Raw genomic sequence first — 16,177 nt, forward strand, 5'->3', positions numbered from 1 at the left:
TCCTGCCCCTCCTTTTCCATGAACATCTGCAATGGTCTTTTCATTTATTCTTCCATTTGAGCCTCATTAGTTCAATACCTTTGTTCAGTTATATTGAATCTGAGTATCATTTTCCATGCCCATGTAGGTAGTTTTTATTCTGTACCATTCTTTCCATAATAGAATTTTTAGATCTTGATTTCTAGAGCCAGAGTAACTCTTTGGAAGTCTTTCTGTGCCCTTCACCAGCTGCATGACCTTGGATTAGTTATCTAACCTCCCTGTGCTTTGCTTTCCTCATCTGTAAAATAGGGATAAAAAGGTATCTGAACAAAATTTCTTGTAAAAAAAATAGCTAAAGTGATCCATGTGACGGCCTTAGCACACTACCTTGTGCTCAATAAATATTGGATTTTTGCTATTATTAACTATGTCCAATTACACTTTTGCTTCCCAGGGTGACAACTCCTAAGAGTTACCTTCACAAGGTAAAGATTGGAGTGATTTGTGGGAGAGGAGTCTAGTCCCCTTCTAATTTCAGGGTGTCACTGGAAGGTCAGGAACATGTTAACATCACTTGTATGGAGGAAGGATATGACTGAAATTCTAATGTGGAGAAAATAATACATGAGACCAAGAACAACCCTTGGAGTTTAGTGTAGGAGAAAAAACTAGCAAAGTCAACAAACAAATAAGCAAATTGAACAGTCAGTATCTGGTAAGAAATAGGAAAACTCAGTATGCAAATTGTGAAATGAGAGATGTGCTTCAAAGAATTGATGTCAGTATTACTCATTACAGTAGAGAGGTTAAGGAAATCAACTTCTACTTCAGTAAGAACTTCAGCTACCTTTAAGTGAAGAAGAGCCTGCTATGCACCAAGGAATGACTCCAAGGCAAACCTAGAAGATCCAAACCATATCTTTGGAGCTTTGATTAAGAAATCCTTTCCTAAAGATAGCAAAAAGAAAACCATCTGTGTCCTGTTTGAATAGTGGTTCTCAATCTGGGGAACTTTAAAAAATACCTGTGCCTGGGTTTCACCCCCAAATATTCTGATGTAATTAGCCTGAGAAGGCTGGCATTCTACAAAACTCCCAAGTTAATTCAAACATTTAGTTAAGTTTGAGGATCATGTACTGGTGAGTGGTTCTCAAAGTATGGCCTGGACCAGCAGAATCAACTTCACTTATACATTAGTTGGTGATGTGAATTCTCTGATCATTCATCATTCCCCACACATACTGAATCAGAAATACTTGGAGGGGACCTGGCATTTAATCAAGTTCTCTAGATTATTCTGATGCACACTAAACTTTGGAAACCATTGTATCAATATAGAGATTCAGTGTTGTATTGAGTGATAAAAAGGCTAGATTGCTGGGCTTTGCATAAAAAATTTATGATAAGAAAATGAAGGTGGAATATATCCATAGTTTGATGGTAGGGGATGGTTTTGCTGTTTCGCCTTCTCTTTCTGCTTCCACTTTGTCTTCTGGTTTATGCAGCTTTGTTCTATTTATTTAGGTATTAATAATTAATAATAAATTAATATAATAAATATAAATAATAAAATAATAAATTAATGTTATTTTTCTTTTTCTTTTTTTTCTTTTTTTTTTTTGCGGTACGCAGGCCTCTCACTCTTGTGGCCTCTCCTGTTATGGAGCACAGGCTCCGGACGTGCAGGCTCAGTGGCCATTGCTCATGGGCCCAGCCGCTCCATGGCATGTGGGATCTTCCCGGACCAGGGCACGAACCCGTGTCCCCTGCATCTGCAGGCGGACTCTCAACCACTGCGCCACCAGGGAAGCCCCTGTTATTTTTCTTAAACACTGCAGATAAGCTGAGCTGCTGTACACACTTCGCTCCCGGTTGGAAAATGCTGTGTAATTTGACATAGAGACTAGAGAATTGGAAGGGGAACATGAGCATGTCAGTTCTCAGATAGGTTAAGTAACTTGTCCATTGCTTCTCAGCAGATCACAGACCTGGGATTAGAATCCAGGGCTATTTCTCTCCAAAATATGTGCTTTCCCTCAATTTTTGCACAGATCAATGTCTTCTTTCTGGACACACTCGTAGACTATGATGCCGTCTTTCTTGCAGTGAGATGTAGCCATGTGTTTAGTTAATGTGAGAAGAAATGAAGTGCATCACTTCAAGGTTTGGTTTATTAAAATATCATCCCTGATATTTCTGATGGCTTTTTGCAGATATTCATGGGACTCCATTAGTGAAGACGGTGCAGCAAAAAAGATGGTCGGAGCCTGGATCCCTGAATCAGCACTTCTGACAAACTTTGGACTTCACATAGAGATAAAGAAAAAACTTCTGGAATTCGAGTGGTAAGTGAAAAAGAAGCTGGCACAACCCTAAATTACCCCAGATCTTCAATGATCACTCGGAATACTTCTGCACTGGTATTAAGCATGTCTTCCTCCTTCTTATCCCTCCTGCTCACCATCACACATGACCAGACTAAAAGAGTCTGATCCTTTGTGTCTCACTTGCTGTTGCATTTGCTGTGACTGATTAATTTCTGCCTATAATTTGCCTGCTTTGTGTGGATTTAGGAGTGAGACTTTTGCTTCCAGAATAGAATTCTGGTAGGACTCAGCATTCCACTCAGCAGTTAGAGCATGGCCAATCAGCTAAGAAGTGAGTTGATGTTTGTGCAATCATCTTATTAGTCTCTCTTAGAGAACTTTACTGCTACACTGCTGATCTTTGATTCAAACCTCCTATTTGCTTCAGATATATTATTGAACCAAGCTTGGAGAGCAAATTAAGCCCTAAGGACTTTCTGGAAATTAGCAAAACAGGTTTTTCAGCCCATTAGACATTCTTCAACAACATTCATGAGGTTAGTGTCATTAGAAAGAACATTCAGATTATCTGCCTTCCTATGTATTTTTTAATGCATTTTAACAAAATAGAATCTGATGCAACTGGTTCTCATTAAGCATGAATTACTTGCTAAATCTGATTCAGAAGAACAAAGAAATTTTGAGTTATTCAAGGACAAAAAGGTTGCAATTCTCAAAAATATACATTTTTTTACATTCCTACTACTCAAAAATAGCTAACACATATTTCTTCATATTTGAGGGGAAAATCTCCCAGGCTAAGGAATTTGTTCCAAGTTTTGTCAAGGAAGGAATTTATGCTTTAATTTGGTATCTTAAAATAGAAAGAGTTCCCTGGTGGTCCAGTGGCTAAGGCTCCATACTCCCAATGCAGGGGGCCCAGGTTCAATCCCTGGTCGGAGAACTAGATCCCACATGCTGCAACTAAGAGTTCACATGCCTCAAGTAAAAATCCCACACACGGCAACGAAGATCCCGCATGCCAACTAAGACCCAACACAGCCAAATAAATAAATAAATGTTGTAAAAAATAGAAGAAAGTTGGAATAAGGCTATGTTTTTGGTTCCAAAATGCCTTTATTTAATAGTATTTTCTAGCATGATTTTTGACGTTGACTTTTTATCTTGATTTTGACTTTCCCAAAGTGTAACTCTTGATTATCTATTAACATAGATTTTTTTTTCCCCAAGTGCTTATGGACAACTTTTCATGTTATGCACCTTCTTTGAAATTTGCAGTATCACCAGCATACTGAAAGTTCTGGCACGTCCCTCTGTAAAGACAACCTCCCCATCCCCTGGCAAACTTGCAAACTTTGTTCCACAAAAAAACCTTTTTCCTAAACATATTTAGCCCCTTCTGTGTTTTTCTACACTTTCCCCAGAAATTCTTTTCGTAAAAACAGATGTCTTCTTGTTCATTTGCTAATAACTTCACCTGTTTTCTCTCAAAGTAAGTCCTTAAAAAGTGATTCTAACGTGTCTGAATTCCTTTCATTTATATCGTTTATATTCCCTTCATCATTAAGCATAGTGCTATGCTAGATATTCAATACATATTTCTTTAAAACTTGACTAAAGATGAAAACAAAATGGTAGAAATGTGTAAAAATTCTGCTTTGCTTCCCTACCTAAAATTTGTGACAGTTCTCAAGTTGCTTTAGATTTTTCGGTTAAGCTTTGAACTGTTTGGCTGAGGCTGTAATACAATCAGTCTGGAGCAGCAACATATAATTGGGAAAAACGTGTTTATTGACAATGATGCACTCTTCAAGATCCAGAGGACCTAGTTCTGACCCAGAAATGCTTTCATAATGCAACTGCATTATAACTACATATTGTTTGTCTTCCCTGCTGGGATGGTAAATCCTTGAGGCAAGAGCTTTGTTACCTCTTCTACCTCCATAACTAGTGCAATGACTGACAGAAATTCTCAATGGATATTTAGTAATGTGTGATTAAACTTGCTATTTGCGTAGAGAAAGAAGCTCTACTTGTAGTTTGAACTCATCTAATGCATCTACACAGTGAAGTTCTATGTCTTGGACTGTAATTTGAAAAGATACATGCACCCCTATGTTCATAGCAGCACTATTCACAATAGCCAAGACATGGAAACAACCTAAATGTCCATCGACAGGTGAATGGATACAGAAGATGTGGTATATATAAATATATATATATACAGATATAGATATAGATATATATGATGAAATATTACTCAACCATAAAAAAGAATGAAATAATGCCATTTGCAGCAACATGGATGGACCTACGAATTATTTTACTAAGTGAAGTAAGTCAGAAAGAGAAAGACAAATACTATATGATATCACTTATATGTGGAATCTAAGATATGACACAAATGAACTTATCAACAAAACAGAAACAGACTCAAGACATAGAGAACAGGCTTGTGGCTGCCAAGGGGGAGGGGTGTGGGGTAGGGAAAGACTGGGAGTTTGGGATTAGCAGATGCAAACTATTTATATATAGGATGGACAAACAACAAGGCCCTACTTACTGTATAGCACTGGGAGCTATAATCAATATCCTGTGGTAAACCATAATGGAAAAGAATATGAAAAAAGAATATATATATGTATAACTGAATCACTTTGCTGTACCGCAGAAATTAACACATTGTAAATCGACTATACGTCAATGAAATTTTTTTTAAAAGTTCTGTGTTTTGGGGATGTGGATCCATAACATACTCTCAGTGCATGATCTGGCAGGGAATTTTCCATACTTACAATTTGCATCATAAATATAATTTCAAAGAAAATATTTTAATTCTCATAGGTCAGCTTGTATTAATAGATGGCGTATTTCCCAGTGTTTTGCTTGCACTTATTCCTATCAGTTTGAAAACTTTATTTGAGATCGAGGTGTCATATTGACCACCAATAAACTTCTTTCATTCATCATATCCACAAATTGTACTGTTTTTGGATTCCAAAATCAACTGTAGAAGCAATATGTTCGTGTTTAAGAGATGTGAATTAGCTGAGGTAGCTTCATGTAGCTGGATTCAGGAAGATACTACCCATAATTTGAAGCTGTTAGTTTTCTTGAAAGTTTGTAACTTCTATAAATGGAAGTAAGCTCAACTAAAGCAACCTACAAATCAATTAAAAGGCATATGACAGAAAAAGGAAAAACATATCTAAAAGTGATTTAAATTTTAAGTTGTTATTACTATAGTTGACACTAATATGAATTCTAATTACTTAATTAATGTTGTTAAAGAAACAATTATTCATTACACTTGGTAAAGAACTGTAAAGTGAACTTTATTTGGGACTGTCGTGGTAGGTGTAGGGAAACACTGCAGTGGAGTTTTGCAGTAGGCGAGAGAAATTGGCTCAACTCTGAAAATAAGGAAGAGTGGGAATTTACAGCCAAGGAGCAGGGTGAGGTTTAGTGGAGGGAAAAGTACTAAGAGGAAACATCAGGAGTCAGGAAGATCTTGGTTAAACCAACCCAACGTGATTCTTGCCGAAGCCAGGCCAAGGTAATCAGACATCACCTGATGGATGATGGAGGATGAAGGATCCTATAGGGTATAGAGAGTGATCAGATATTGAGGATGGGGGATTCTGCTTAACTGACTTAGTAGGATTCTTATTAAAATCAGGCAATCAAAGACAAAGAAAGCCTAAGAGTCAAGGCCAAGTTGAGAAGAAGATTAAGAAGAATAGAAGATTAGAATTGGGTCAAGGAGAGAATTTTGGCAATATATATGTGACCTTTAGAAACCAATTTCACTAAAAACAAATTGGGCATAGACACTGTGCTGGTTAATTATTAATGATTAAACTCCTGTTTTTTTAACACTTGTTGAGCTTTCATTTAGTGGGGAAAACTGTATTTAAAGTATGTAAACTACAAAATATTCAAATGATAATTTTAATACTAATTTTATTTTAAAATATTAAGCATTTAAATTTTTTTTAAAAAATTAAATTTTAAACATTCTATTTAGGAACTGCAATAGGTAAATCACTTGATCACATTAAACAGCAGCATGATAATCATTATTCAGCTTCAGTGCTTCAGCTAAAGTCAATAACTCACAAAAGGTAACATAAGTGACAGTAACAAACTCGCAGATATGTCATTGCTTTAAAAAATTGCCGATCAATAGCATTGTAGGAATTTTAATTCTTTTGCCAATTTATATTTTAAAAAATACATAAATATTTAATCTAGTGGGAATTAAGCTAGTTTTGCCTTTTGTATTTATAAAACCATGACTCTCCATGCTTCATTCATTCCCCAAAATGTTGTCACTTGGACCAACTATATAGTTTAGTCTTGATTCATACCTGTCAAATAATTAAGGGGATCCCATACTCTAAAGCTTCTCTTTGAAAATTTCCTTTCTTTCCTATACTCTGACATCTTCAGATTTCTAAGACTTGCTTTCTTCTATCTCTCTTCTAGAGTAATCTTTCATGAACATCATCCACATTGCCCACGTGGCCTGAAAATAGTGTAGCCCTTCTCAGGGATCAGGGAAGAAGGGGAAGTTTTGTGAGTAGAGCAAGGAAAAGGCTGTAGTCCCTGGTGTATCAATGACTTTCCATATCGTGTCAATTTCTCTATTTTTTTTTCCTATGATGTTCTCAGAGGGTAGAAAAGTCTGCTGGCTGGCCTGAGGGTTGCTGCTATATCTGCTACTATGTGTGTTGTTCTGATTGGGTGCCTGTGAACTGTGGGTTATGGCTTGGAATGAAGCAACTGAAGCATCTATAACACACATTTGTTGCCAGTGACCCATTGCTAAAGTCATCTTTTAGTTTTTATCTTTATAATTACATATAATTAATAAAATTTGGGAAATACTCTCTGGAAAATAATAGGACTTTTGAGAACATTTTTGCCAATATTTTTATTTTCTCCAACTACATCTTATATTTCTAATAAACTTGTAAGTTACCAGCATGTTCACTTCTAATAATAAAACTCATATAAAAATTGGAATTTTAGTACTGCTGTACTGCAATATTTAAGGTCAGGAATCACTAGCTTCCTGGTCCCTGAGATCTTACAAAGAAGCCTGACTCCCACACTGATCCTCAGGGTAGACCCACCAGTACCAAAAATATGGGGAAAGGGATGAGAGATGAGGGGATGCTAAAACATTCACCTCTTTGACCTCTTAAATCGTGGGAAAAGTATGGGCTTTGAAGGTGGGCATCTGGGTTTCCAAAAAAAAAAAACTCCATGTTTTTCCTTATCTTTAACACTGGGAATAATACTACTTATTCTTCAGAGTTGAAAAGAACCTAAGACGGTGCCTCATGCTTTTTAGGTGTACTGTAGATTGGAATTATTATTCTACAGCTATATATGGGGATTCTTATTCCACAGGTAAGACAATTTGGTCTTTAAATTCCCACATTAAAACTAACCTTTTAATGTGCCCCATTCAAAACCCAATATAATGTGCAATCTTTTAATTTCTGCGTTGAACTCCCTTTTCCAACATAACTTCTGTAATTGGAACCATAAGGGAACTTACATGTTGGGCTTATTATACCCTCAAGGCTAGAATGTAAGAACTAAATAAAATATCTTTATGATAAAATACTTGGTAAACTTCTTAAGGGCTGAAGATTTCATCTGGTTTTCTGATAGTGTAATCTTGGTGGAAATTGGAGGAATGCACTAAGTGATTCTGTAATCATGAGAATGATCATTCCACATCCCGTCCGAGGCACAGAATGCTAACTGTCTAGGGGAAAAGAGCTATCACCAAAGCACACACATAGTCGTCTTCAACATTGGAAGATGGCAACTGATGGAATTTCTCATCTGTGTGTATTATTCAATGCATCTACAAAATTAGTTAGATAAGGTTTTCTTTCCTTTCGTCATTTGTAAAGTGGAGTTAACACTGACATCAGAGATGAAGAGTATGGGCTTTGGGTGTTGATTACCTTTAATTATTTGAGGCTTAAGAGACTCTGAATACATACAATAGTAACATCAAAGGTTACTGATCACGCGTCACTGTAACAAATATAATAATAATGCAAATTTTGAAATATTGCAAGAATTGACAAAAGTGACACAGAGACATGAAGTGAGCAAATGCTGTTGGAAAAATGGCATCAATAGACTTGCTTGACACAAGGTTGCCACAAATCTTCAACTTGTAAAAAAATGCAATATCTGTGAAGCACAGTAAAGGGAAGAGCAATAAAATGAGATATCCTTATAACCTAATAATGGAGATACACTTTAAAATTGCAAGATGCATACAAATAAAAGTCACTGTTGTAATATATAAAGAACCATAGCGTGTGTGTGTGTGTGTGTGTGTGTGTGTGTGTGTATGACTCTTGGCTAGCTTTTATGTTTTATATTAAACTTCCCAAATGCTCAGAGTACTATTAAAAATTGTGCCTAAACCAGAAACCTATCCTCCTACATGTAATGATTTAATATGCTATAATGAAGGTATAGCACATCCATGGAGAAATGAAAGGTTACTTAATAAATTATACTGGCACAATTGGCAAGCTATTTGAAACAAGGGCCAATTTATTCCCTCTTCTATAGGGAATATTTGTCATTTTTGCCAATTCAATATTTTTGAACGCCCATGTTATGTTTGGAGAACTTCCCATTTTATAAATTCTGTTACTCTAAAGTCAAAATTTGGAATTGTCTCCCAGCCTCCTTTAAAGGTAGATAAGAACATTTGACCAAGACTTCAAAAATTATATCTACTAGCTCATGACTCAGGTTATAAGTTAGTAAGTAAAGAAATGGTGATGCTTAGACTCCATCTTTTGGCACAGATGGTGGCAGGGACATCTGATTTTTCTTTGTTTGTAACCATCACCCCTGGATGATATATCATTTTGCCCCATGCAACCAAAAGAAATTGGAGATGGATTAAAGAATTACACTTTAAAATTTAGATTTTTAAAACATATACAACAACTAAAATTGCCATTAAATCTAGGCATGAAAAAGCATTTTAACTTTTTATAAAATGGAAGAAATCACAAAATAAAAATTCATATATTGATAATACAAATCAAATTATTTTCTATCTCTATAAAAATATCCAACAGATACAACATGCAATAGATTAATTGCTTTATTATCCAATAAGCTCATATAAGACCTCTGACAACACAAATATTGCTACTGAAAGCTTGAGTTAAGTCCCAAGGAAATGAGAAAAGATAATTTACAAAGTAAAAAAAAATGGATAATATTTGAGTAAAATGTTCAAACTCATCAGTAATGAAAGACATTTAAATTAAAGCCATGACAAAACATAATTTATTGTCAAATCAGTGATATTTTGCTTTTATAATAGAAATAATTCATGCTGATGAATGTATAGAATACTGGTTTACTTACATGCTAGGGGAGAGAGTACAAGTTGATACAACCTTTTTTGGAAACAATTTAGAAATGTATATCAAAATATTAATGTCTTCTGAACTAGTCATTCCTCTCCTAGAAATATTTTGTTAAGGAAATAATCTGAAGTATTTAAAAAGATCTGTATATATGATGCTTACTGAAGCATTAATTTTTAAAGTACAACAATCTAAAAATTACAGTATGTAAAACAACTTAAATAGCCAACAATAAAGAGTTAAATACATTATGTATAATCACGTGAGTGAATATTACAGAATTGTTAAATTGTTAAAATTATGTTTCTGAAGAGTTTTCAATAACATGAAAAATATACATATTATAATTTAAATGAAAATTGAGGTAACAAAGTATATGTATAACTGATTCATTTTGTTATAAAGCAGAAACTAACACACCATTGTAAATCAATTATACTCCAATAAAGATGTTAAAACAAAAAACCTAATTATCTATATAGTCTGAGCTCAACTGTAAAATACAGAGAAACAAGGTACGAAAGATGTTAGCAATCAATTCATCTGGGGATAATTTGGTATAATTTTTTCCTGTCTTTTATGTATTCATATTTGCAAACTAAATATTTTTTTGTAGTTAGAAAAAAGAAGTTCACTAAAATTAATTTTGTGCACAAGAACAACTGGTTTGACTAAATTTAGCTTAAAAATAAAATGTTAAGTTAAACAATCCTTATTGGAAACAACTTGATGGAAAAATTAGTTTTTCATTTTTCCATTGCCAAAATCATTTGAGATAATGCTTTTATCTTGTACCCTGTTTAGAAACCTCATAGGCTCCCTGTTTTATCCCTTCAAGTCTAAGTCTCTTTGACTGCTTTTCAAGGACTTAATTTTGTTCCACTGAAAATTATTCCTTCTTATTCTGTCTTCTGCTTGTCTATATTCCGATGGGTATTGAAATCACCCTTGAAACTCCATACTTGCTCATATAGCTCATACACACACACACACACACACACACACACACACACACACACACACACACACACACAAACACACACTTGGAATATCTGCTCACCAATATGAGAGAAAATCATATTGTTCATTTATTCATTCAATAAATACTTGAGTCTCCAGGATGGATCAGGTGCTGGAGATACAGAATTGAGAAGGTGAGAAGGTTCAGGAGCCTGCTCCCATGAAATGTTTGCTCAGAGGAAAAGTTATTTAGCAATAATCCTCTAAAGGCCATGAGGTGGATGGATTCCTCTACAAATGTAAGGTGTAACCTTCAAACTTAAGTGTGGCACCAGATTTCTGCATACTGGGTTAAATTAATCTGGTACCTTGAGGGGAAGAAAAAAAAAAAAACTTCACTGATTTCTATCTTTAGTTACCCCTCCCCCAATATTTATAAGAAACATCTATGTAAAATGTACTACTGCATGTGCTGTAAAGAAAATGCTGTTGAAGGCATTCTTTTTATGTCATTCTGTTCTACCCTATAAGGTTTATATCACAGTTTTATTTTATAAAATATTATTTTAAAAAGCTTTGCTTCCTCTAAGGAATTGATTTGCTTCCTCCTCTTTGATAGGAATAAGGATATGATACATCCTGTTTCCGTTTTTACCCTGACTACCAGGAAGATCAGTGACATATTCTTCAATTGCATTGACATCTACACATATTGGCAAACTTACATTAGCAATATTTTTTGATGTTGATTTTTTTCATTTCTAATTGCATTGCTTTCTTTTCTTGTCTGTAACTTCTTGTAAGAAGGCCCAAACTCCTTATGGAAAAAGGAAAGAGTGTGAACGAGATGCTGCCTGCTGGATTGAGGGACTCATTTTTAGCTGCTTTGAGTGGTAACCATTGCTTTCAGCTGAGTCCCTCTTCAGGAACAACATTTAGTCAAAAAGAGCCTCCTTACCAAGGCTACATCTCCATCACTGTGGCAGCCTATATCCAATACCCGGTTGACTCAGGCAGAGGTAGAAAGGCCCCAGTACCTTTTTCTCGGGGGAGGACAATGCTGAAGACCATCCTAGATCAACTGCACTGCAGTTCAACTTCTTCCTTAGCCAACCCTGCATCTCTTACCCTCACAGGTGTTGTTCCCTATAGCACTCACCGGTACATCTCCTTCATGCAAATTTCAGTCTCAATATCTGTTTCCCAGGAAATTCTACCTACAAAAACTAAATTAACAAAAAGTGAAAATGGTAATATTCCCTATTAGTTACCCATAGGTACTGTCTACCACATCAGGTCAATAACCTCACTGCCCCAACCTCACATGTTTCATTATGTCCATAAAAACACCATCAGTCATTGGTCTGCATTTCTGCCGGACTTAGAGTCACAATTCTTAGCACTTAATTCTTAATTCACTTATGTTGTTCATTGTTGCTTCAGAATGTTATAGAAATATGGCTGTACTTGACATCCCTCAATGATTCTCGCCTGTTTTTTGCATTTATGGTAAGCTTTCAAGTACTAGAAATTTTGGCAATGATTTTAGAGAGATTAAATTGCCCTTGTAGCTATTGTGCTACTTATTTGTTCATTTTTAGCCTGTATCACTTCTTGTGGAGAGAATGTAATTTTGGTGTCTGGACATTAAAATCTTATATTCACAAAGGGCAAAGCTCTAGTCTGTACGTGGACATTTGTGGTGCTCCTTGAGAATTATGATCTCCTTTATGCTTATAATCAGAATCAAGGTGTTTTAGTTTTCTAGGGCCTCCAAAACAAAGTACCTCTAACTTGGTGACTTGAAACAAGAAACAATTATTCTCCTACAATTCTGGAGGCCAAAAGTCCAAAATCAAGGAGTTGGCAGAGCTCTAGGGAAGGATTCTTTCTTGCCATTTCCTAGCTTCTGGTGGTTGCTGGCAATCCTTGGAGTTCCCTCTTGATAAATTCATCTCTGCAGTCTCTGCCTCCATCATCACATTGCTTTCTCCTGGTATATCTCTGTCCAAATGTCCCTCTTCTCATAAGGATACCAGTCATTAGATCAGGACTCAACCTAATCTAGGATGACCTCATCTTAAATTGATCATATCTTCAAAGATCGTGTTTCCAAATAAGGTCATATTCACAGGTAACAGGAATGAAGAGTTGAACATATCTTTTTGAAGGACACAGTTCAACTCACAACAAAGGTGTATCTCACTCTGCTCTTGGCTTCCTGGGCCAGCAAGACTAATATGACAGGTAATAATAAGCATCTTCAGTTGAGTAAAATCACTTTTATTTATTGATTGAAATCTGACACCACACCTGGGAAAAGTTCAGAGTGCAATACATTAACTAGGAGTAGAGCCACTGCTGTAAGCCTTGGGTCTCCCCGACTGCTTATTTGATGCCCTCCCCATCCCTTTCTCTGACTGTGCCTACCTCTCTTTTGCCTAATGTGTGCTGGGTGCCACATTTGACAGAATTCTATAATTTCCTCTGACCAACTGTACCTTCTTGTTTCAAACCTTTTCTTATCCTTCTTTCTGCTTTTCTCACTTTCAAGTCCTGTATATCAATCTTCAGGATTGTATAAAATGATGAGAGTCATTCTGGTAGCTCATTTTCTAAATTTTCTATATTAAATTTTAAAGTGAAATAAATATTGAACATTCATTCAGGAAGATTTTAAAAGATATTTTTTAAAGTGTAGATTGGAGGTGCTCCATGGGCAAATAAATTTAGGAAATATCAGGTACTAAGTCTCCTCTACCAGATTCACAAAGTTTTTAGAATACTTGGGTTATGAGAATTCCCACAAGCAAACAAAAGCAAACCAACAAAACATGTTTAGCTTGGTTTAAGTCAGCATTTTCCAAATGTATTTAATCACAAAACATACTGCGGAGAGCCACATAGTGAACATTTTTCAAAGCCTGTCTGGGGAACAAAATAAAACTGTCATCATCTTAGTATCTCTCTACACACAGAAGGTTTTTCTAGATTAGTCTATGATCCAAAATGATTAGAGGCAATAATGAGAACCTCAGACAATAACACTGGTTTCTAAGGGAAAGGCTCATCACCTTTTAAAATGTATTTTGGCATGGATATTAAAAATATGGGTTCCACATTGCCGGAGTTTAAATTACTTCTCCACAATTACAAGCTACGTGTCTTTGACCAAATTATCTAATCTCTCTTAGCTCAGTTTTCACACTTATAAAATGATTATAATGACAAAAATATCTACTCACAGCATGATTATGGGGATGGCACAATCCATGTGAAGTGACTAGCATGGTCTTTATCACACTGTTCATTTTCATTTTCAACCTGAAGACTCCTGCTTGTGCTCCCTTTTTCTCTCTTACATTACACACACACACACACACACACACACACACACACACAGGGCATTATTAATGCTAAAATTATATTGAGTGGTGGATACCTCCATTATTGCTCTATCTTAGAGCTGGAACTTGCTTTTTGGCTTTGTAAAGGACCCTATGCTAGGAGTCAGGCTATCAGAACTTGAGTTCCAATTCTGAAACTATCCATCTGAGAGATCTTGAGAAATGAATTTTCCTCAGGTTTTGTTTTCTTTACCTGTAAAATGCATGCTGAATGCAAAAGATCACCTCCATTCCCCAAATTTCAAAATCCAGTTAAAAATTCAACAACTAGATTCCAGTATATCTGGCATTTTGTTGTCCTGGATAAACACTTTGTTTTCACATGCTGCATAACACTTCCCCATATTGTAATAGTTTTTACTTTCTGCTAGTTGCTGCCCTGGCAGCTCAAAACTTGAGAGAGTCACATTAAGATGATCTTATAGAATGCCAAAAAGATTTCAAGAAAAACATTGAAATGTTTGAAATACATTTACCAAGGACTATCCTCATTTCACTGTGGGCTTGGATATCAGGCAGCTCAGTGTAGGGTTAAGGACATGGATCCAGAATCTTAAGACCTACATTATTATCTCAGTTCTGCCACTTTTCATTTCCTCAAGCTTCCTGTGCCTCAGTTTCCTCATCTGTAAAATGGAGTCTCTGCCTTCATAGAGTGATTGTAGGATAATATGTGTAAAGCACTGGTAAAACAATGCCCATTGTCCAGTAGGTGCTCAATACATGTGTGCTCTTATTATTACTAGGTGATCCCATGATGAGAAAACTGAGGCTCAGAGATTAAAGTGCCATTCCTGGAAGTCACAGAAAAAAATTAATGATAGAGCAGCGACTGGATTCAGTTTCTGCTCTTGATTATCCCTCCTTTTCCTCAACAATTGCATTCCAACAAGGATGGCTGTAAAGCCAATCTTAGCTGCTTTAGTTATCCAATTTGATTACTCTCTCTAAAGCCCTAAATCACTTTGGCTTACTTCTCAAAGTAAATTAATTTTTTCAAATGAAATCTTTTGATTCAGTGATTTTTCTGGTAAGTGAGATGCAACAGGAGGTTTCTATAAAGGTGAAATACAAAAAATATCAATTTAATTCAATTTCAAAGATATTTATTATCTATTACATATATAACATTTTATTTTAGACCTTATTAGGGGAAAATCTATTTCCCTTCTCCCTGTCCTTCTAGTCTTTCATGAGAAGGTTCTTTGCCAGACTTCAGCATGGGTGCATTTATTCACACGACAATATTTATTTAAAACCTGCTATATTCCAGAGACTGTTCAACATGAAGAGGAGAGAGTGGTGAGCAAGACAGGTAAAGTCTATGTTCATGGAGTTAATGTTCTAATACAGGGGTCAGAGAACTATGGCCTCAGTCAAATCTGGCCTGCTGCCTGTTCTTGAAAATAAAGTTTTAATGGAACAGAGCTGTGCTAACTCATTTATGTTTTGCTTGTAGCTACTTTTGCATTACAATGATAGAGTTGAAGAGGTGCCACAGAGACCCTGTGGACCTCAAAGCCTAACGTATTTACTATCTGGCCCTTTACAGAAAACAGAGTCCACCCCAGCCAGTAGGATAAACTATTCAATAAAAAATAGACAAAATTATTTTGGATATTATAAATAAATTAAAACAGGATTATATAACAGAGATAACAGAGAGAGCCTTTATATTTTGGGGGTTATCGAAGGACTTTCTAAGGTGGTGACCTTTGAACTGAGACGAGCATGGCAGGAGGGAGTGAATTATGTCAAGGACCAGGTGGCGAAATGTTTCTGGAAACAGGAACAAGTACAAACGACTTGATCAAGAACTGTCTTTGAGACAATGTTGTGGATGAGGGCAAGACCAATAAGAGACAAGATCACAGAACATGCTGTGGCTGAATCACTTTGGCCCCTATTTGAGGAAGAGTGGCATTTGACTTGGAACATTAGGGAGAACTTAACATCTGCTACATCAATTTTTTATTGTTTGGGGATAAAGATTAGTGTCCATGGATGACCTTGCTCTTCTATGCCCACCGCAGGCTATATAGCAAAGTCATCCTTTTCTGTATGGATAAAA

At 35.8% G+C, this 16,177-nt stretch overlaps 1 protein-coding gene across 4 annotated transcripts in view; it reads left to right on the forward strand.

Annotated features, from left to right (window-relative positions):
• Positions 1 to 16,177, forward strand: part of LOC307185307 (thymosin beta-4-like) — a 412,489-nt gene that overhangs the window by 207,142 nt on the left and 189,170 nt on the right. For all 4 annotated transcript variants that reach the window (XR_013827953.1, XR_013827954.1, XR_013827955.1 and 1 more), the window contains one exon: positions 2,196 to 2,327. The gene's annotated coding sequence lies outside the window, so the exon portion shown is untranslated. The remainder of the gene's footprint in view (positions 1 to 2,195; positions 2,328 to 16,177) is intronic.

Source organism: Stenella coeruleoalba (assembly GCF_951394435.1).
Source record: "Stenella coeruleoalba genome assembly, chromosome: 4".
Classification (NCBI taxonomy): Eukaryota; Metazoa; Chordata; class Mammalia; order Artiodactyla; family Delphinidae; genus Stenella; species Stenella coeruleoalba.